Genomic DNA, 22,085 nt, shown 5'->3' with positions numbered 1-22,085 from the left:
ACTTTTAATTGTCAATGCAAAAAAAAAAAAGTTAGAAGCTGTACAAGATGACTGAATAAAACTAAAATTAATAAAAAGGACTCCCACTTTATTGAAGGATGAAAGCGGCGTGGCGTTTAAAGACCTTCTTTATGTGCCTAACTTATTACAAGTGTAAAAATAAGTTAACCACTGGATAAAATAAAGTAAAACTAAGATTAATAAAAAAGACTCACACTTTAACGACAGCTAACATTTATGTAGCGTCTCACATCACACAAATCTGCCTTTTTTTTTTTTTTAGCATTATTTACTGCAATTGCAACTGTAAAAAGAAGTTATCCGCCATAGAAGCTGATTAAATAAAACTAAACGTAACAAAAAGGACTCAGGTTTTATTGAAAGGTGACAGCGGTGTGGCGTTTAAAGACCTTCTTCAAGTTCCTGTCTGTTTTACAAGTGTAAAAGGAAGTTAACCACAGGATAAAATGACAAAGTGCATTACGCTTTTTTTCCCCTTTTTTAAATTTTTTTTTAGAATTTTTAGCACTTTTAACTGTCATTGCAAAAAAAAAAAAAAAGGTTAGGAGCTGTACGAGATGACTAAATAAAACTAAAATGAATAAAAAGGACTCGCACTTTATTAAAGGATGACAGCGGCGTGGCGTTTAAAAACCTTTATGTGCCTAACTGTTTTACAGGTGTAAAAAGAAGATAAAATGACAAGGTAAAACTGAAATAAATAAAAAGGACTCAAACTTTCATGACAGGGGAGTTTTGTGTAGCATCTCATTGCCATTTTTTTTAGCATTTTTAACTGTCATTGCAAGTGTAAAAAGAAGGCATCCGTTGTATAAAATTAATAATTAAACTAAAATGTATAAAAAGGACTCACACTTTAACAATATCTAACATTTATGTAGCTTCTCACATCCCCCTTTTTTTTTTTTTAGCATTTTCAACTGTCATTGCAAGTGTAAAAAGAAGGCATCTGTTGTATAAAATGACTAAATAAAACTAAAATGGATAAAAAAGACTCTCATTTTAACAATATCTAACATATATGTAGCGTCTCACGTCCGCCTTTTTCTTTTTTTTAACATTTGGCTAAGATTGGTAATAAAAGTTAAAAATGGCGTCAGACTGTGTGATTTCCTTTGGGTACTACAATATATTATATGACTTTAATTTGTCTTCAAGTAAAAACTACTTATTTTCAAGGTGTGGCGGTAGTAAAAAAGTGTTTGACTCGGCGGTGCAGACGGAACTGAGTCGGTACCTAATTCAGTGCCGAAAGTGTTTGCACGGGATTTAAAACCTGTTGTAATTGTGCCATTTGTTATCATAAGATTGGTAATAAAAGTTAAAAATAGCATCAGCCTTTGTGTGATTTCCTCTGGGGACTACAATATATTATATGACTTTAATTTGTCTTCAAGTAAAAACTACTTATTTTTAAGGTGTGGCGGTTATAAAAGTGATTGACTCAGATGGAACTGTGGCTAAGATTGGTAATAAAAGTTAAAAATAGCGTCAGACTCTGTGTGATTTCCTCTGGGGACTACAGTATATTATATGACTTGAATTTGTCTTTAGGTAAAAAAAACCTTACTTTTAAGGTGTGGCGGTTATAAAAGTGATTGACTCAGATGGAACTGTGGCTAAGATTGGTAATAAAAGTTAAAAATAGCATCAGCCTTTGTGTGATTTCCTCTGGGGACTACAATATATTATATGACTTTAATTTGTCTTCAAGTAAAAACTACTTATTTTTAAGGTGTGGCGGTTATAAAAGTGATTGACTCAGACGGAACTGTGGCTAAGATTGGTAATTAAAGTTAAAAATAGCGTCAGACTGTGTGATTTCCTTTGGGGACTACAATATATTATATGACTTGAATTTGTCTTTAGGTAAAAAAAAAACTTACTTTTAAGGTGTGGCGGTTATAAAAGTGATTGACTCAGACGGAACTGTGGCTAAGATTGGTAATAAAAGTTAAAAATAGCGTCAGACTGTGTGAGTTCCTCTGGGGACTACAATATATTATATAACTTTAATTTGTCTTCAAGTAAAAACTACTTATTTTTAAGGTGTGGCGGTTATAAAAGTGATTGACTCAGACGGAACTGTGGCTAAGATTGGTAATAAAAGTTAAAAATAGCATCAGACTGTGTGATTTCCTTTGGGGACTACAATATATTATATGACTTTAATTTGTCTTCAAGTAAAAACTACCTATTTTTAAGGTGTGGCAGTAATAAAAGTGTTTGACTCAGACGGAACTGTGGCTAAGATTGGTAATAAAAGTTAAACATAGCGTCAGATTGTGTGAGTTCCTTTGGGGACTACAATATATTATATGACTTTAATTTGTCTTTAGGTAAAAAAAACTTACTTTTAAGGTGTGGCGGTTATAAAAGTGATTGACTCAGACGGAACTGTGGCTAAGATTGGTAAAAAAAGTTAAAAAATAGCGTCAGACTTTGTGAGATTTCCTCTGGGGGCTACAATATATTATATGACTTGAATTTGTCTTTAAGGTGTGGCGGTAGTAAAAAAGTGTTTGACTTGGCGGTGCAGACGAAACTGAGTCGGTACCTAATTCAGTGCCGAAAGTGTTTGCACGGGATTTAAAACCTGTTGTAATTGTGCCGTTTGTTATCATAAGATTGGTAATAAAAGTTAAAAATAGCGTCAGACTCTGTGTGATTTCCTTTGGGGGCTACAATATATTATATGACTTGAATTTGTCTTTAGGTAAAAAAAACCTTACTTTTAAGGTGTGGCGGTTATAAAAGTGATTGACTCAGACGGAACTGTGGCTAAGATTGGTAATAAAAGTTAAAAATAGCGTCAGACTATGTGAGTTCCTTTGGGGACTACAATATATTATATGACTTTAATTTGTCTTCAAGTAAAAACTGCTTATTTTTAAGGTGTGGCGGTAGTAAAAAAGTGTTTGACTCGGCGGTGCAGACGGAACTGAGTCGGTACCTAATTCAGTGCCGAAAGTGTTTGCACGGGATTTAAAACCTGTTGTAATTGTGCCATTTGTTATCATAACATTGGTAATAAAAGTTAAAAATAGCGTCAGACTCTGTGTGATTTCCTCTGGGGGTTACAATATATTATATGACTTTAATTTGTCTTCAAGTAAAAACTACTTATTTTTAAGGTGTGGCGGTTATAAAAGTGATTGACTCAGACGGAACTGTGGCTAAGATTGGTAATAAAAGTTAAAAATAGCATCAGACTTTGTGTAATTTCCTCTGCGGACTACAATATATTATATGACTTTAATTTGTCTTTAAGTAACAAAACCTATTTTTAAGGTGTGGCGGTAATAAAAAAGTGTTTGACTCAGATGGAACTTTTTTTGTTGCATTATTTACTGTAATTGCAAGTGTAAAAAGAAGGTATCCGCCATAGGAGACGACTAAATAAAACAAATTGATATAAAGGACTCACACTTTATTGAAGGATGACAGCGGCGTGGCGTCTAAAGACCTTCTTTATGTGCCTAACTGTTTTACAAGTGTAAAAAGAAGTTAAACACTGGATAAAATGACAAAGTAAAACTGAAATTAATAAAAAGGACTCACACTTTAACGACAGCTAACATTTATGTAGCGTCTCACATCACGCAAATCTGCCTTTTTTTCTTTTTTTTTTTGCATTATCTACTTCAATTGCAAGTGTAAAAAGAAGTTCTCCGCCATAGGAGACGGCTAAATAAAACTAAAAGTGACCAAAAGGACTCAGGTTTTATTGAAAGGTGACAGCAGTGTGGCGTTTAAAGACCTTCTTTAAGTGTAAAAGGAAGTTAATTACTGGATAAAATGACAAAGCGCATTATGCTTTTTTTTGGTCTTTTCTTTAAAAGCATTTTTAGCACTTTTAATTGTCAATGCAAAAAAAAAAAAGTTAGAAGCTGTACAAGATGACTGAATAAAACTAAAATTAATAAAAAGGACTCCCACTTTATTGAAGGATGAAAGCGGCGTGGCGTTTAAAGACCTCCTTTATGTGCCTAACTTATTACAAGTGTAAAAATAAGTTAACCACTGGATAAAATAAAGTAAAACTAAGATTAATAAAAAAGACTCACACTTTAACGACAGCTAACATTTATGTAGCGTCTCACATCACACAAATCTGCCTTTTTTTTTTTTTTAGCATTATTTACTGCAATTGCAACTGTAAAAAGAAGTTATCCGCCATAGAAGCTGATTAAATAAAACTAAACGTAACAAAAAGGACTCAGGTTTTATTGAAAGGTGACAGCGGTGTGGCGTTTAAAGACCTTCTTCAAGTTCCTGTCTGTTTTACAAGTGTAAAAGGAAGTTAACCACAGGATAAAATGACAAAGTGCATTACGCTTTTTTTCCCCTTTTTTAAATTTTTTTTTAGAATTTTTAGCACTTTTAACTGTCATTGCAAAAAAAAAAAAAAAGGTTAGGAGCTGTACGAGATGACTAAATAAAACTAAAATGAATAAAAAGGACTCGCACTTTATTAAAGGATGACAGCGGCGTGGCGTTTAAAAACCTTTATGTGCCTAACTGTTTTACAGGTGTAAAAAGAAGATAAAATGACAAGGTAAAACTGAAATAAATAAAAAGGACTCAAACTTTCATGACAGGGGAGTTTTGTGTAGCATCTCATTGCCATTTTTTTTAGCATTTTTAACTGTCATTGCAAGTGTAAAAAGAAGGCATCCGTTGTATAAAATTAATAATTAAACTAAAATGGATAAAAAGGACTCACACTTTAACAATATCTAACATTTATGTAGCTTCTCACATCCCCCTTTTTTTTTTTTTTAGCATTTTCAACTGTCATTGCAAGTGTAAAAAGAAGGCATCTGTTGTATAAAATGACTAAATAAAACTAAAATGGATAAAAAAGACTCTCATTTTAACAATATCTAACATATATGTAGCGTCTCACGTCCGCCTTTTTCTTTTTTTTAACATTTGGCTAAGATTGGTAATAAAAGTTAAAAATGGCGTCAGACTGTGTGATTTCCTTTGGGTACTACAATATATTATATGACTTTAATTTGTCTTCAAGTAAAAACTACTTATTTTCAAGGTGTGGCGGTAGTAAAAAAGTGTTTGACTCGGCGGTGCAGACGGAACTGAGTCTGTACCTAATTCAGTGCCGAAAGTGTTTGCACGGGATTTAAAACCTGTTGTAATTGTGCCGTTTGTTATCATAAGATTGGTAATAAAAGTTAAAAATAGCATCAGCCTTTGTGTGATTTCCTCTGGGGACTACAATATATTATATGACTTTAATTTGTCTTCAAGTAAAAACTACTTATTTTTAAGGTGTGGCGGTTATAAAAGTGATTGACTCAGACGGAACTGTGGCTAAGATTGGTAATTAAAGTTAAAAATAGCGTCAGACTGTGTGATTTCCTTTGGGGACTACAATATATTATATGACTTGAATTTGTCTTTAGGTAAAAAAAAACTTACTTTTAAGGTGTGGCGGTTATAAAAGTGATTGACTCAGACGGAACTGTGGCTAAGATTGGTAATAAAAGTTAAAAATAGCGTCAGACTGTGTGAGTTCCTCTGGGGACTACAATATATTATATGACTTTAATTTGTCTTCAAGTAAAAACTACTTATTTTTAAGGTGTGGCGGTTATAAAAGTGATTGACTCAGACGGAACTGTGGCTAAGATTGGTAATAAAAGTTAAAAATAGCATCAGACTGTGTGATTTCCTTTGGGGACTACAATATATTATATGACTTTAATTTGTCTTCAAGTAAAAACTACCTATTTTTAAGGTGTGGCAGTAATAAAAGTGTTTGACTCAGACGGAACTGTGGCTAAGATTGGTAATAAAAGTTAAACATAGCGTCAGATTGTGTGAGTTCCTTTGGGGACTACAATATATTATATGACTTTAATTTGTCTTTAGGTAAAAAAAACTTACTTTTAAGGTGTGGCGGTTATAAAAGTGATTGACTCAGACGGAACTGTGGCTAAGATTGGTAATAAAAGTTAAAAAATAGCGTCAGACTTTGTGAGATTTCCTCTGGGGGCTACAATATATTATATGACTTGAATTTGTCTTTAAGGTGTGGCGGTAGTAAAAAAGTGTTTGACTTGGCGGTGCAGACGAAACTGAGTCGGTACCTAATTCAGTGCCGAAAGTGTTTGCACGGGATTTAAAACCTGTTGTAATTGTGCCGTTTGTTATCATAAGATTGGTAATAAAAGTTAAAAATAGCGTCAGACTCTGTGTGATTTCCTTTGGGGGCTACAATATATTATATGACTTGAATTTGTCTTTAGGTAAAAAAAAACTTACTTTTAAGGTGTGGCGGTTATAAAAGTGATTGACTCAGACGGAACTGTGGCTAAGATTGGTAATAAAAGTTAAAAATAGCGTCAGACTATGTGAGTTCCTTTGGGGACTACAATATATTATATGACTTTAATTTGTCTTCAAGTAAAAACTGCTTATTTTTAAGGTGTGGCGGTAGTAAAAAAGTGTTTGACTCGGCGGTGCAGACGGAACTGAGTCGGTACCTAATTCAGTGCCGAAAGTGTTTGCACGGGATTTAAAACCTGTTGTAATTGTGCCATTTGTTATCATAACATTGGTAATAAAAGTTAAAAATAGCGTCAGACTCTGTGTGATTTCCTCTGGGGGTTACAATATATTATATGACTTTAATTTGTCTTCAAGTAAAAACTACTTATTTTTAAGGTGTGGCGGTTATAAAAGTGATTGACTCAGACGGAACTGTGGCTAAGATTGGTAATAAAAGTTAAAAATAGCGTCAGACTGTGTGAGTTCCTTTGGGGACTACAATATATTATATGACTTGAAATTGTCTTCAGGTAAAAAAAAAAAACTTTTAAGGTGTGGCGATTATAAAAGTGATTGACTCAGACGGAACTGAGGCTAAGATTGGTAATAAAAGTTAAAAATAGCGTCAGACTGTGTGAGTTCCTTTAGGGGCTACAATATATTATATGACTTGAATTTGTCTTTAGGAAAAAAAAACTTACTTTTAAGGTGTGGCGGTTATAAAAGTGATTGACTCAGATGGAACTGTGGCTAAGATTGGTAATAAAAGTTAAAAATAGCATCAGCCTTTGTGTGATTTCCTCTGGGGGCTACAGTATATTATATGACTTTAATTTGTCTTTAGGTAAAAAAAAACTTACTTTTAAGGTGTGGCGGTTATAAAAGTGATTGACTCAGACGGAACTGTGGCTAAGATTGGTAATAAAAGTTAAAAATAGCGTCAGACTTCGTTCGATTTCCTCTGGGGACTAGAATATATTGTATGACTTTAATTTGTCTTTAGGTAAAAAAAACTTACTTTTAAGGTGTGGCGGTTATAAAAGTGATTGACCCAGAAGGAACTGTGGCTAAGATTGGTAATAAAAGTTAAAAATAGCATCAGCCTTTGTGTGATTTCCTCTGGGGACTACAATATACTATATGACTTTAATTTGTCTTCAAGTAAAAACTACTTATTTTTAAGGTGTGGCGATTATAAAAGTGATTGACTCAGATGGAACTGTGGCTAAGATTGGTAATAAAAGTTAAAAATAGCGTCAGCCTTTGTGTGATTTCCTCTGGGGGCTACAATATATTATATGACTTTAATTTGTCTCCAAGTAAAAACTACTTATTTTTAAGGTGTGGCGGTTATAAAAGTGATTGACTCAGACGGAACAGTGGCTAAGATTAAAAATAGCGTCAGACTGTGTGATTTCCTCTGGGGGCTACAATATACTGTATGACTTTAATTTGTCTTTAGGTAAAAAAAAAACGTACTTTTAAGGTGTGGCGGTTATTAAAGGGATTGACTCAGACGGAACTGTGGCTAAGATTGGTAATAAAAGTTAAAAATAACGTCAGACTTCGTGTGATTTCCTCTGGGGACTACAATATATTATATGACTTGAATTTGTCTTCAAGTAAAAACTGCTTATTTTTAAGGTGTGGCAGTTATAAAAGTGATTGACTCAGACGGAACTGTGGCTAAGATTGGTAATAAAAGTTAAACATAGCGTCAGACTGTGTGATTTCCTTTGGGGACTACAATATATTATATGACTTGAATTTGTCTTTAGGTTAAAAAAAAACTTACTTTTAAGGTGTGGCGGTTATAAAAGTGATTGACTCAGACGGAACTGTGGCTAAGATTGGTAATAAAAGTTAAAAATAGCGTCAGATTGTGTGATTTCCTTTGGGGACTACAATATATTATATGACTTTAATTTGTCTTTAGGTAAAAAAAAATTACGTTTAAGGTGTGGCGGTTATAAAAGTGACTGACTCAGATGGAACAGTGGCTAAGATTGGTAATAAATGTTAAAAAAAAATAGTGTCAGACTTTGTGAGATTTCCACTGGGGGCTACAATATATTATATGACTTGAATTTGTCTTTAAGGTGTGGCGGTAGGAAAAAAGTGTTTGACTTGGCGGTGCAGATGGAACTGAGTCGGTACCTAATTCAGTGCCGAAAGTGTTGGCAGAGGATTTAAAACCTGTTGAAAATGTGCCGTTTGTTATCATAAGATTGGTAATGAAAGTTAAAAATAGTGTCCGACTTTGTGGGATTATATTATATGATTTTAATTTGTCTTCAAGTAAAAACTACTTATTTTTAAGGTGTGGCAGTAATAAAAGTGTTTGACTCAGACGGAAGTGTAGCTAAGATTGGTAATAAAAGTTAAATATAGCGTCAGACATTGTGTGATTTCCTCTGGGGGCTACAATATATTATATGACTTTAATTTGTCTTTAGGTAAAAAAACCTTATTTTTAAGGTGTGGCGGTTATAAAAGTGATTGACTCAGACGAAACTGTGGCTAAGATTGGTAATAAAAGTTAAAAATAGCGTCAGACTGTGTGATTTCCTTTGGGGGCTACAATATATTATATGAATTTAATTTGTCTTCAAGTAAAACAAACATATTTTTAAGGTGTGGCGGTTATAAAAGTGATTGACTCAGACGGAACTGTGGCTAAGATTGGTAATTAAAGTTAAAAATAGCGTCAGACTGTGTGATTTCCTTTGGGGACTACAATATATTATATGACTTGAATTTGTCTTTAGGTAAAAAAAAACTTACTTTTAAGGTGTGGCGGTTATAAAAGTGATTGACTCAGACGGAACTGTGGCTAAGATTGGTAATAAAAGTTAAAAATAGCGTCAGACTGTGTGAGTTCCTCTGGGGACTACAATATATTATATGACTTTAATTTGTCTTCAAGTAAAAACTACTTATTTTTAAGGTGTGGCGGTTATAAAAGTGATTGACTCAGACGGAACTGTGGCTAAGATTGGTAATAAAAGTTAAAAATAGCATCAGACTGTGTGATTTCCTTTGGGGACTACAATATATTATATGACTTTAATTTGTCTTCAAGTAAAAACTACCTATTTTTAAGGTGTGGCAGTAATAAAAGTGTTTGACTCAGACGGAACTGTGGCTAAGATTGGTAATAAAAGTTAAACATAGCGTCAGATTGTGTGAGTTCCTTTGGGGACTACAATATATTATATGACTTTAATTTGTCTTTAGGTAAAAAAAACTTACTTTTAAGGTGTGGCGGTTATAAAAGTGATTGACTCAGACGGAACTGTGGCTAAGATTGGTAATAAAAGTTAAAAAATAGCGTCAGACTTTGTGAGATTTCCTCTGGGGGCTACAATATATTATATGACTTGAATTTGTCTTTAAGGTGTGGCGGTAGTAAAAAAGTGTTTGACTTGGCGGTGCAGACGAAACTGAGTCGGTACCTAATTCAGTGCCGAAAGTGTTTGCACGGGATTTAAAACCTGTTGTAATTGTGCCGTTTGTTATCATAAGATTGGTAATAAAAGTTAAAAATAGCGTCAGACTCTGTGTGATTTCCTTTGGGGGCTACAATATATTATATGACTTGAATTTGTCTTTAGGTAAAAAAAAACTTACTTTTAAGGTGTGGCGGTTATAAAAGTGATTGACTCAGACGGAACTGTGGCTAAGATTGGTAATAAAAGTTAAAAATAGCGTCAGACTATGTGAGTTCCTTTGGGGACTACAATATATTATATGACTTTAATTTGTCTTCAAGTAAAAACTGCTTATTTTTAAGGTGTGGCGGTAATAAAAAAGTGTTTGACTCGGCGGTGCAGACGGAACTGAGTCGGTACCTAATTCAGTGGCGAAAGTGTTTGCACGGGATTTAAAACCTGTTGTAATTGTGCCATTTGTTATCATAACATTGGTAATAAAAGTTAAAAATAGCGTCAGACTCTGTGTGATTTCCTCTGGGGGTTACAATATATTATATGACTTTAATTTGTCTTCAAGTAAAAACTACTTATTTTTAAGGTGTGGCGGTTATAAAAGTGATTGACTCAGACGGAACTGTGGCTAAGATTGGTAATAAAAGTTAAAAATAGCGTCAGACTGTGTGAGTTCCTTTGGGGACTACAATATATTATATGACTTGAAATTGTCTTCAGGTAAAAAAAAAAAACTTTTAAGGTGTGGCGGTTATAAAAGTGATTGACTCAGACGAAACTGTGGCTAAGATTGGTAATAAAAGTTAAAAATAGCGTCAGACTGTGTGAGTTCCTTTAGGGGCTACAATATATTATATGACTTGAATTTGTCTTTAGGAAAAAAAAACTTACTTTTAAGGTGTGGCGGTTATAAAAGTGATTGACTCAGATGGAACTGTGGCTAAGATTGGTAATAAAAGTTAAAAATAGCATCAGCCTTTGTGTGATTTCCTCTGGGGGCTACAGTATATTATATGACTTTAATTTGTCTTTAGGTAAAAAAAAACTTACTTTTAAGGTGTGGCGGTTATAAAAGTGATTGACTCAGACGGAACTGTGGCTAAGATTGGTAATAAAAGTTAAAAATAGCGTCAGACTTCGTTCGATTTCCTCTGGGGACTAGAATATATTGTATGACTTTAATTTGTCTTTAGGTAAAAAAAACTTACTTTTAAGGTGTGGCGGTTATAAAAGTGATTGACCCAGAAGGAACTGTGGCTAAGATTGGTAATAAAAGTTAAAAATAGCATCAGCCTTTGTGTGATTTCCTCTGGGGACTACAATATACTATATGACTTTAATTTGTCTTCAAGTAAAAACTACTTATTTTTAAGGTGTGGCGATTATAAAAGTGATTGACTCAGATGGAACTGTGGCTAAGATTGGTAATAAAAGTTAAAAATAGCGTCAGCCTTTGTGTGATTTCCTCTGGAGGCTACAATATATTATATGACTTTAATTTGTCTCCAAGTAAAAACTACTTATTTTTAAGGTGTGGCGGTTATAAAAGTGATTGACTCAGACGGAACTGTGGCTAAGATTAAAAATAGCGTCAGACTGTGTGATTTCCTCTGGGGGCTACAATATACTGTATGACTTTAATTTGTCTTTAGGTAAAAAAAAAACGTACTTTTAAGGTGTGGCGGTTATTAAAGGGATTGACTCAGACGGAACTGTGGCTAAGATTGGTAATAAAAGTTAAAAATAACGTCAGACTTCGTGTGATTTCCTCTGGGGACTACAATATATTATATGACTTGAATTTGTCTTCAAGTAAAAACTGCTTATTTTTAAGGTGTGGCAGTTATAAAAGTGATTGACTCAGACGGAACTGTGGCTAAGATTGGTAATAAAAGTTAAACATAGCGTCAGACTGTGTGATTTCCTTTGGGGACTACAATATATTATATGACTTGAATTTGTCTTTAGGTTAAAAAAAAACTTACTTTTAAGGTGTGGCGGTTATAAAAGTGATTGACTCAGACGGAACTGTGGCTAAGATTGGTAATAAAAGTTAAAAATAGCGTCAGATTGTGTGATTTCCTTTGGGGACTACAATATATTATATGACTTTAATTTGTCTTTAGGTAAAAAAAAATTACGTTTAAGGTGTGGCGGTTATAAAAGTGACTGACTCAGATGGAACAGTGGCTAAGATTGGTAATAAATGTTAAAAAAAAATAGTGTCAGACTTTGTGAGATTTCCACTGGGGGCTACAATATATTATATGACTTGAATTTGTCTTTAAGGTGTGGCGGTAGGAAAAAAGTGTTTGACTTGGCGGTGCAGATGGAACTGAGTCGGTACCTAATTCAGTGCCGAAAGTGTTGGCAGAGGATTTAAAACCTGTTGAAAATGTGCCGTTTGTTATCATAAGATTGGTAATGAAAGTTAAAAATAGTGTCCGACTTTGTGGGATTATATTATATGATTTTAATTTGTCTTCAAGTAAAAACTACTTATTTTTAAGGTGTGGCAGTAATAAAAGTGTTTGACTCAGACGGAAGTGTAGCTAAGATTGGTAATAAAAGTTAAATATAGCGTCAGACATTGTGTGATTTCCTCTGGGGGCTACAATATATTATATGACTTTAATTTGTCTTTAGGTAAAAAAACCTTATTTTTAAGGTGTGGCGGTTATAAAAGTGATTGACTCAGACGAAACTGTGGCTAAGATTGGTAATAAAAGTTAAAAATAGCGTCAGACTGTGTGATTTCCTTTGGGGGCTACAATATATTATATGAATTTAATTTGTCTTCAAGTAAAACAAACATATTTTTAAGGTGTGGCGGTTATAAAAGTGATTGACTCAGACGGAACTGTGGCTAAGATTGGTAATAAAAGTTAAACATAGCGTCAGATTGTGTGAGTTCCTTTGGGGACTACAATATATTATATGACTTTAATTTGTCTTTAGGTAAAAAAAACTTACTTTTAAGGTGTGGCGGTTATAAAAGTGATTGACTCAGACGGAACTGTGGCTAAGATTGGTAATAAAAGTTAAAAAATAGCGTCAGACTTTGTGAGATTTCCTCTGGGGGCTACAATATATTATATGACTTGAATTTGTCTTTAAGGTGTGGCGGTAGTAAAAAAGTGTTTGACTTGGCGGTGCAGACGAAACTGAGTCGGTACCTAATTCAGTGCCGAAAGTGTTTGCACGGGATTTAAAACCTGTTGTAATTGTGCCGTTTGTTATCATAAGATTGGTAATAAAAGTTAAAAATAGCGTCAGACTCTGTGTGATTTCCTTTGGGGGCTACAATATATTATATGACTTGAATTTGTCTTTAGGTAAAAAAAAACTTACTTTTAAGGTGTGGCGGTTATAAAAGTGATTGACTCAGACGGAACTGTGGCTAAGATTGGTAATAAAAGTTAAAAATAGCGTCAGACTATGTGAGTTCCTTTGGGGACTACAATATATTATATGACTTTAATTTGTCTTCAAGTAAAAACTGCTTATTTTTAAGGTGTGGCGGTAATAAAAAAGTGTTTGACTCGGCGGTGCAGACGGAACTGAGTCGGTACCTAATTCAGTGGCGAAAGTGTTTGCACGGGATTTAAAACCTGTTGTAATTGTGCCATTTGTTATCATAACATTGGTAATAAAAGTTAAAAATAGCGTCAGACTCTGTGTGATTTCCTCTGGGGGTTACAATATATTATATGACTTTAATTTGTCTTCAAGTAAAAACTACTTATTTTTAAGGTGTGGCGGTTATAAAAGTGATTGACTCAGACGGAACTGTGGCTAAGATTGGTAATAAAAGTTAAAAATAGCGTCAGACTGTGTGAGTTCCTTTGGGGACTACAATATATTATATGACTTGAAATTGTCTTCAGGTAAAAAAAAAAAACTTTTAAGGTGTGGCGGTTATAAAAGTGATTGACTCAGACGAAACTGTGGCTAAGATTGGTAATAAAAGTTAAAAATAGCGTCAGACTGTGTGAGTTCCTTTAGGGGCTACAATATATTATATGACTTGAATTTGTCTTTAGGAAAAAAAAACTTACTTTTAAGGTGTGGCGGTTATAAAAGTGATTGACTCAGATGGAACTGTGGCTAAGATTGGTAATAAAAGTTAAAAATAGCATCAGCCTTTGTGTGATTTCCTCTGGGGGCTACAGTATATTATATGACTTTAATTTGTCTTTAGGTAAAAAAAAACTTACTTTTAAGGTGTGGCGGTTATAAAAGTGATTGACTCAGACGGAACTGTGGCTAAGATTGGTAATAAAAGTTAAAAATAGCGTCAGACTTCGTTCGATTTCCTCTGGGGACTAGAATATATTGTATGACTTTAATTTGTCTTTAGGTAAAAAAAACTTACTTTTAAGGTGTGGCGGTTATAAAAGTGATTGACCCAGAAGGAACTGTGGCTAAGATTGGTAATAAAAGTTAAAAATAGCATCAGCCTTTGTGTGATTTCCTCTGGGGACTACAATATACTATATGACTTTAATTTGTCTTCAAGTAAAAACTACTTATTTTTAAGGTGTGGCGATTATAAAAGTGATTGACTCAGATGGAACTGTGGCTAAGATTGGTAATAAAAGTTAAAAATAGCGTCAGCCTTTGTGTGATTTCCTCTGGAGGCTACAATATATTATATGACTTTAATTTGTCTCCAAGTAAAAACTACTTATTTTTAAGGTGTGGCGGTTATAAAAGTGATTGACTCAGACGGAACTGTGGCTAAGATTAAAAATAGCGTCAGACTGTGTGATTTCCTCTGGGGGCTACAATATACTGTATGACTTTAATTTGTCTTTAGGTTAAAAAAAAAACGTACTTTTAAGGTGTGGCGGTTATTAAAGGGATTGACTCAGACGGAACTGTGGCTAAGATTGGTAATAAAAGTTAAAAATAACGTCAGACTTCGTGTGATTTCCTCTGGGGACTACAATATATTATATGACTTGAATTTGTCTTCAAGTAAAAACTGCTTATTTTTAAGGTGTGGCAGTTATAAAAGTGATTGACTCAGACGGAACTGTGGCTAAGATTGGTAATAAAAGTTAAACATAGCGTCAGACTGTGTGATTTCCTTTGGGGACTACAATATATTATATGACTTGAATTTGTCTTTAGGTTAAAAAAAAACTTACTTTTAAGGTGTGGCGGTTATAAAAGTGATTGACTCAGACGGAACTGTGGCTAAGATTGGTAATAAAAGTTAAAAATAGCGTCAGATTGTGTGATTTCCTTTGGGGACTACAATATATTATATGACTTTAATTTGTCTTTAGGTAAAAAAAAATTACGTTTAAGGTGTGGCGGTTATAAAAGTGACTGACTCAGATGGAACAGTGGCTAAGATTGGTAATAAATGTTAAAAAAAAATAGTGTCAGACTTTGTGAGATTTCCACTGGGGGCTACAATATATTATATGACTTGAATTTGTCTTTAAGGTGTGGCGGTAGGAAAAAAGTGTTGACTTGGCGGTGCAGATGGAACTGAGTCGGTACCTAATTCAGTGCCGAAAGTGTTGGCAGAGGATTTAAAACCTGTTGAAAATGTGCCGTTTGTTATCATAAGATTGGTAATGAAAGTTAAAAATAGTGTCCGACTTTGTGGGATTATATTATATGATTTTAATTTGTCTTCAAGTAAAAACTACTTATTTTTAAGGTGTGGCAGTAATAAAAGTGTTTGACTCAGACGGAAGTGTAGCTAAGATTGGTAATAAAAGTTAAATATAGCGTCAGACATTGTGTGATTTCCTCTGGGGGCTACAATATATTATATGACTTTAATTTGTCTTTAGGTAAAAAAACCTTATTTTTAAGGTGTGGCGGTTATAAAAGTGATTGACTCAGACGAAACTGTGGCTAAGATTGGTAATAAAAGTTAAAAATAGCGTCAGACTGTGTGATTTCCTTTGGGGGCTACAATATATTATATGAATTTAATTTGTCTTCAAGTAAAACAAACATATTTTCAAGGTGTGGCGGTACTAAAAAAGTGTTTGACTCGGCGGGTGCAGAGGGAACTGAGTCGGTACCTAATTCAGTGCACCTGCAGACATCAGCCACAGAACTTTCTCTGACTTTGGGTGTGTTCCCCCGGCACACACAATAGTCGTGGGGATTATTTGGTGAAACAAGAGGGATGAGAGAAGTTGGATGTGAGAGGTGAGTGAGTCCCTTGAAGAAAGAGATTAGCGCCAGTTGCTATCTGAGCTGAGGGCCCGTCTGATAAATATTCACACAAACACCTTTCAGGGTCTTTGTCGACTTCCTTCCATCAGCGCCGTGCAGCCGGCGCCGCAAACCTTTCCTGATGATGGAGGATGGAGGAGGGAGGAGGGAGGATGGAGGAGGCGTCGAGAAAAATACAGAAAATATTTGTTGATTTTTTCGCGAGACAATAGGAGGAAGATGAAAGGCGGGTGGAAGATTGTCACCTCACCAGCACACGTTTCTCTAGGCTCTTTTCAGGAGCGTCGTCTCGCCAGATAACACCTCCCCTCGCCCTGATTAGTCTAATCCACACAGGAGATGCTGATGGAGGCGGACCCCCGGGTGGTACCTTCCTCACCCCGCTGATAAGTCACCTTACCTTTACCCTCCACGCGCCGTTTTACTGCCTGCATTCATCTCATTTGCTGTCACCAGCCACGATTAGTGTCCTCTTGTGTGTGTACGTGTGTGTGTGTGTGTGTGTGCGTGTGTGTGTGTGTGTGTGTGTGTGTAGGAAAAGTATCTTCCATATGAGGAGGTGTGAACAAGTGATGACATAAATCATGGTCCAAATAACATTGCATACCCTAACCCAGTGGTGCCCAACTACCGGTCCGCGGACCGATTGGTACCCGGGTCGTGCGAGAAATTTGAAAAAAAAAAAAAATATATATATATATATATATATATATATATATATATATATATATATATATATATATATATATATATATATATATATATATATATATATATATATATATTTTTTTTTATTTTTTTTTTTTTTATTTCTCGCACGACCCGGTACCAAATAAAAAAAAAAATTAAAAAAAAAAAATATATATATATATATATATATATATATATATATATATATTTTTTTTTTTTTTTTTTTTCTCGCACGACCCGGTACCAATATATATATATATATTTTTTTTTAATTTCTCGCACGACCCGGTACCAATCGGTCCGCGGACCGGTAGTTGGGGACCACTGGGTTAGGGTATATATATATATATATATATATATATATATATATATATATATATATATATATATATATATATATATATATATATATATATATATATTTTTTTTTTTTTAAATTAAATCCACATAAAAAACACAATATATTGATTGGTACCGGGTCGTGCGAGAAATACATTTTTAAAAAAAATAAAAATATATATATATATATATATATATGTATATATATATTTTTTTTTAAATTAAATCAACATAAAAAACACAATATATACATTATATATCAATATAGATCAGTGTTTCCCACACATTCATTTATTTGTGGTGGCCCACCACGAAAGAATTACGAACGCCACAAATTAAAAAAAAAAAAAAAAAAAAAAAAAATTATTTTTTATTTTTTTTTGTCCTGTCCAGCTACTCAGGCAAATCATATAGTTGATGTAGATGCCCGTATCGGCTGTTCAGATTTACTTTACAAAAGAGAAGTGTAGGATACTTCTCTTGTTGCCTTATTTGTATTTGACCACTACTGTTTTCTGTTTATTTGTTACGGACTGTGGCAGGACACCTCTGCCTCTGTTTCACTTTATGTTGCTGGTAAATAATATGGTTGTAGTAGTAGGCTAAAGTTAAATGATTTAGTATGCACTAATTAAAGGGGCAGAGCTTTAAGAGACATTTTAGCTTTTATATTTTATAAGATATATTTTTTGTAAGAACCACAACTAATAAATATATTTCAGTGAATAACTTATTGTTCAAATCTGTATATAAATATGTACATAAAGTGTTGTAATTATATTGTAAAATGGATGGATGGACGTTTAAAACAAAACTGTTATTATTAATTAGTAAGTATACATTTTTTGAGCCTTTTTAGAGAAAATCATATCGTTGTAGTGGATTATGCAAATTACTCGATGATGTCATGGTGACCACGCCCATAGCCACGCCCCCACCGCCACAGGTATCTTGGCAGTTTATGGGAAACACTGTAGATCAATACAGTCTGCAGGGATACAGTCCGTAAGCACACATGATTGTATTTCTTTATGAAAAAATAATAATAATAAAAATAAAATTAACCGGCGTTGACCGGTCCCCAGCTACAAAAAGGTTGGGGACCACTGCCCTAACCTTCTAAAAGTGCTCCCCCTCTGGTCAACATATGAAATAACAAGTGTGTGTAAGAAATTGAAATGCGCCCCCTTTGGCCAAAATGTGTTTAAAAAATAAGTAAATATGTATATAAAGACATACTGTAATAACTTGAAGTAAATAGTGAAGATTAAAAACTAATTACAAACAAATGAAAAATAAATAAATAACTAAAAGCAGTCTTTTATTTCCACAATGTGTCGACTTTTTTCTTATAAAATGGGGAACAATTTCTCACATTATTTCTGCTTCTGTAATATTGCAACGTTTTCTCGTAAAATTCTGACTTTTTCATGCAAAATGGTGACATTTGTCGTACTAAATTCTGACTTTTGTCACAATGTTGCCAATTTTTTTGTTGTTCTTGTAAAATAGTGACATCTTTTGAGTAAAATTGTGACTTTTGTCATCATTTTGCCGAGTACAATTCCGATTATTATAGTAATATTGACCAAATGTTCAAGTTTTCTTACAAAATTGTGACTTTTGTCGAGTAAAATGATGACTCTTTTCATAAAATTGCAAACATTTTAAGCTTTTTCTTGTAAAATTGCGACTGTTATTGAGTCAAATTCCAACTTTTATCATAATATTGCACAAATGTTCAGTTTTCTTTGTAAAATTTTGAATTGCGTTGAGTAAAATGATGACTTTTATTATAACTGCCAAAATCCTAAGTTTTTCTTGTGAAATTGTGACCTTTTTCTTGTGAAATTCCAACTCATTTTTTACAACAAGCTTTTTTATATGTGCATAGTATGTATATATTATTAATGTTGTACATACACTTCTTTATATATCTAGAAAGGCTGGTCCTAAAGAGGGAGGCATTTTTCTCACGTCTCAAGAAGGTAACAAATACAAGAATGTGTGTGTGTGTGTGTGTGTGTGTGTGTGTGTGTGTGTGTGTGTGTGTGTGTGTGTGTGTGTGTGTGTGTGTGTGTGTGTGTGTGTGTGTGTGTGTGTGTGTGTGTGTGTGTGTGTGTGTGTGTTCTTGTACCTTCCATATGAGGAGCATTGAACATATGGTCAACATATGAAATAACAAGTTTGTGTAAAAAATTTAAGTGCTCCCCCTCTGGTCAACATATGAAATAACAAGTGTGTGTAAGAAAGTGAAATGTACGCCCTTTTGGCCAAAATCAATTTAAAAAAAAATAATAATAATAATAACAATATATATATACACACATATATATATATATATATATATATATATATATATATATATGTGTGTATATATATATATATATAGACATATATATATACACACATATATATATATATACACACATATATATATATATATATATATATATATATATATATATATATATATATATATATATATATATATATATATATATATATATATATGTATATAGATACATATATGTATATAGATATATGTATATGTATATAGATATATGTCTATAGATATGTATATATATATATGTATATATATATATATATATATGTATATATATATATATACACATAGAGAGAGAGAGAGAGAGAGAGAGAGAGAGACATACAGTAATAATTTGAAGTAAATAATGAAGATTAAAAAACAATTACAAACAAAAAAATCCCCCCCCAAAAAACAAAAAACAAAACAAAAGCTTACCTTTTTTATATTTGCATAGTATGTATATATTATTAATGTTGTAAATACACTTCTTTATATATCTAGAAAGGCTGGTCCTAAAGAGGGAGGCATTTTTCTCATATCTCAAGAAGGTAACAAATACAAGAATGTGTGTGTGTCCCTAACCGTCAAGTGTAAAAAGAAGCCAGCCGCTGTACAAGACGACTACAAAAGTAAAATTAATAAAAAGGACACACACAGGGGAAAAGTGGTGTGGCGTTTAAAGACTTTCTTCAGGTTCCTGTCTGTTTTACAAGTGTAAAAAGAAGTTAACCACTATGGAAGACGACTAATTAAAACTAAAATTAATAAAAAAGACTCAAACTTTCATGACAGGCGAGTTTTGCTCTTTTTTTTAGCAGTTTTAACTGTCATTGCAAGTGTAAAAAAATGGGTTTGCCACTCAGACGACTAAATAAAAGTAAAATTAATAAAAAGGACACACACAGGGGAATAGTGGTGTGGCGTTTAAATACTTTCTTCAGGTTCCTGTCTGTTTTACAAGTGTAAAAAGAAGTTAACCATTATGGAAGACGACTAAATAAAACTAAAATTGATCAAAAGGACTCGCGCTTTCATGAAGGGGAACAGCTGTGTGGCGTTTAAAGACTTTTTTTTTTTTTTACATTCCTGTCTGTTTTAAAAGTGTAAAAGGAAGTTAAAAAAGGTTAGGAGCTGTACAAGATGACTAAATAAAACTACAATTAATAAAAAGGACTCGCACTTTATTGAAGGATGACAGCGGTGTGGCGTTTAAAGACCTTCTTTATGTGCCTAACTGTTTTAAAAGTGTAACAAGAAGTTAACCACTGGATAACATGTCAAAGTAAAACTAAAATAAATAAAAAGGACTCAAAGGTTCATGACATGTGAGTTTTGTGTCGCGTCTCACGTCACGCATTGCTCTTTTTTAAATAATTTTTAACTGTCATTGCAGGTGTAAAAAGAAGTCATCTGTTTTACAAAATGACTAAATAAAACTAAAATTAAAAACGTAACTAAAAGTAACAAAAAGGACTTATTCTTTGGCGGAAAAAAAGTGACAGCTGTGTGGCGTTTAAAGACCTTTACATTTCTGTCTGTTTTACAAGTGTAAAAAGAAGTAAACCACTGGATTAAAAAGACAAAGTAAAACTAAAATAAATTAGAAGGAATCAAACTGTCATGACAGGTGAGTTTTGTGTAGCGTCTCACGTCACGCATTGCTCTTTTTTAGTATTTTTAACTGTCTTTGCAAGTGTAAAAAGAAGTCATCTGTTGTAGAAAATGACTAAATAAAACTAAAATTAATAAAAATGACTTAGGCTTTGAGAAAGGGTGGGAGCGGCGTGGCGTTTGAAGAAGTTGACTGCACGCATTAAAATTATGTACGTTCCTATCGGATTTACAAGTGTAAAAAGAAGTCAACCACTGGATAAAATGACAAAATACAACTAAAATTAATCAAAAGGACTCACACTTTAACGACAGCTAACATTTATGCAGCGTCTCACATCATGCAAATCGGCCTTTTTTTTAATTTTAGCATTATTTACTGAAATTGCAAGTGTAAAAAGAAGGCATCTGTTGTATAAAATGACTAAATAAAACTAAAAGTGACAAAAAGGACTCAAGTTTTATTGAAAGGTGATAGCGGTGTGGCGTTTAAAGACTTTTAGTGTAAAAAGAAATTAACCACAGGATAAAATGACAAAGCGCATTATGCTTATTTTTTTTTGTATTTTATTTACTTATTTTTTAAGCATTTTTAGCACTTTTAACTGTCATTGCAAAAAAAAAAAAAAAAAAAGGTTTGGAGCTGCACAAGATGACTGAATAAAACTAAAATTAATAAAAAGGACTCACACTTTATTGAAGGATGACAGCGGCGTGGCGTTTAAAGACCTTTAGGTTCCTGTCTGTTTTACAGGTGTAAAAAGAAGTTAACCACTGGATAAAATGACAAAGTACAACTAAAACTAATAAAAAGGACTCACACTTTAACGACAGCTAACATTTATGTAGCGTCTCACATCACGCAAATCGGCCTTTTTTTTTTTTTTTTTTTTGCATTATTTACAGCAATTGCAAGTGTAAAAAGAAGTTATCCGCCATAGAAAATGACTAAATAAGACTAAAAGTGACAGAAAGGACTCAGGTTTTATTGAAAGGTGACAGCGGTGTGGCGTTTAAAGACCTTCTTTAAGTGTAAAAGGAAGTTAACTACAGGAAAAAATGACAAAACGCATTATGCTTTTTTATTTTGTTTTAAGCATTTTTAGCACTTTTAACTGTCATTGCAAAAAAAAAAAAAAAAGGTTAGG

At 33.2% G+C, this 22,085-nt stretch overlaps 1 long non-coding RNA gene across 2 annotated transcripts in view; it reads right to left on the bottom strand.

The window, feature by feature from the left end:
• LOC133644104 (uncharacterized) overlaps nucleotides 1-22,085 on the bottom strand; it is a 188,007-nt gene that overhangs the window by 94,351 nt on the left and 71,571 nt on the right. Inside the window, exon 3 of one of the 2 annotated variants that reach the window (XR_009824727.1) lies at nucleotides 15,902-16,086. The exons of the other annotated variant lie outside the window; for it this stretch is intronic. This is a non-coding gene — a long non-coding RNA (uncharacterized LOC133644104). Of the gene's footprint in view, nucleotides 1-15,901; nucleotides 16,087-22,085 lie in introns of those variants that run through there. 2 annotated transcript variants of the gene reach the window in all.

Source organism: Entelurus aequoreus, linkage group LG27 (assembly GCF_033978785.1).
Source record: "Entelurus aequoreus isolate RoL-2023_Sb linkage group LG27, RoL_Eaeq_v1.1, whole genome shotgun sequence".
Lineage (NCBI taxonomy): Eukaryota > Metazoa > Chordata > Actinopteri > Syngnathiformes > Syngnathidae > Entelurus > Entelurus aequoreus.
This window is presented reverse-complemented; position numbering and strand designations above follow the sequence as displayed.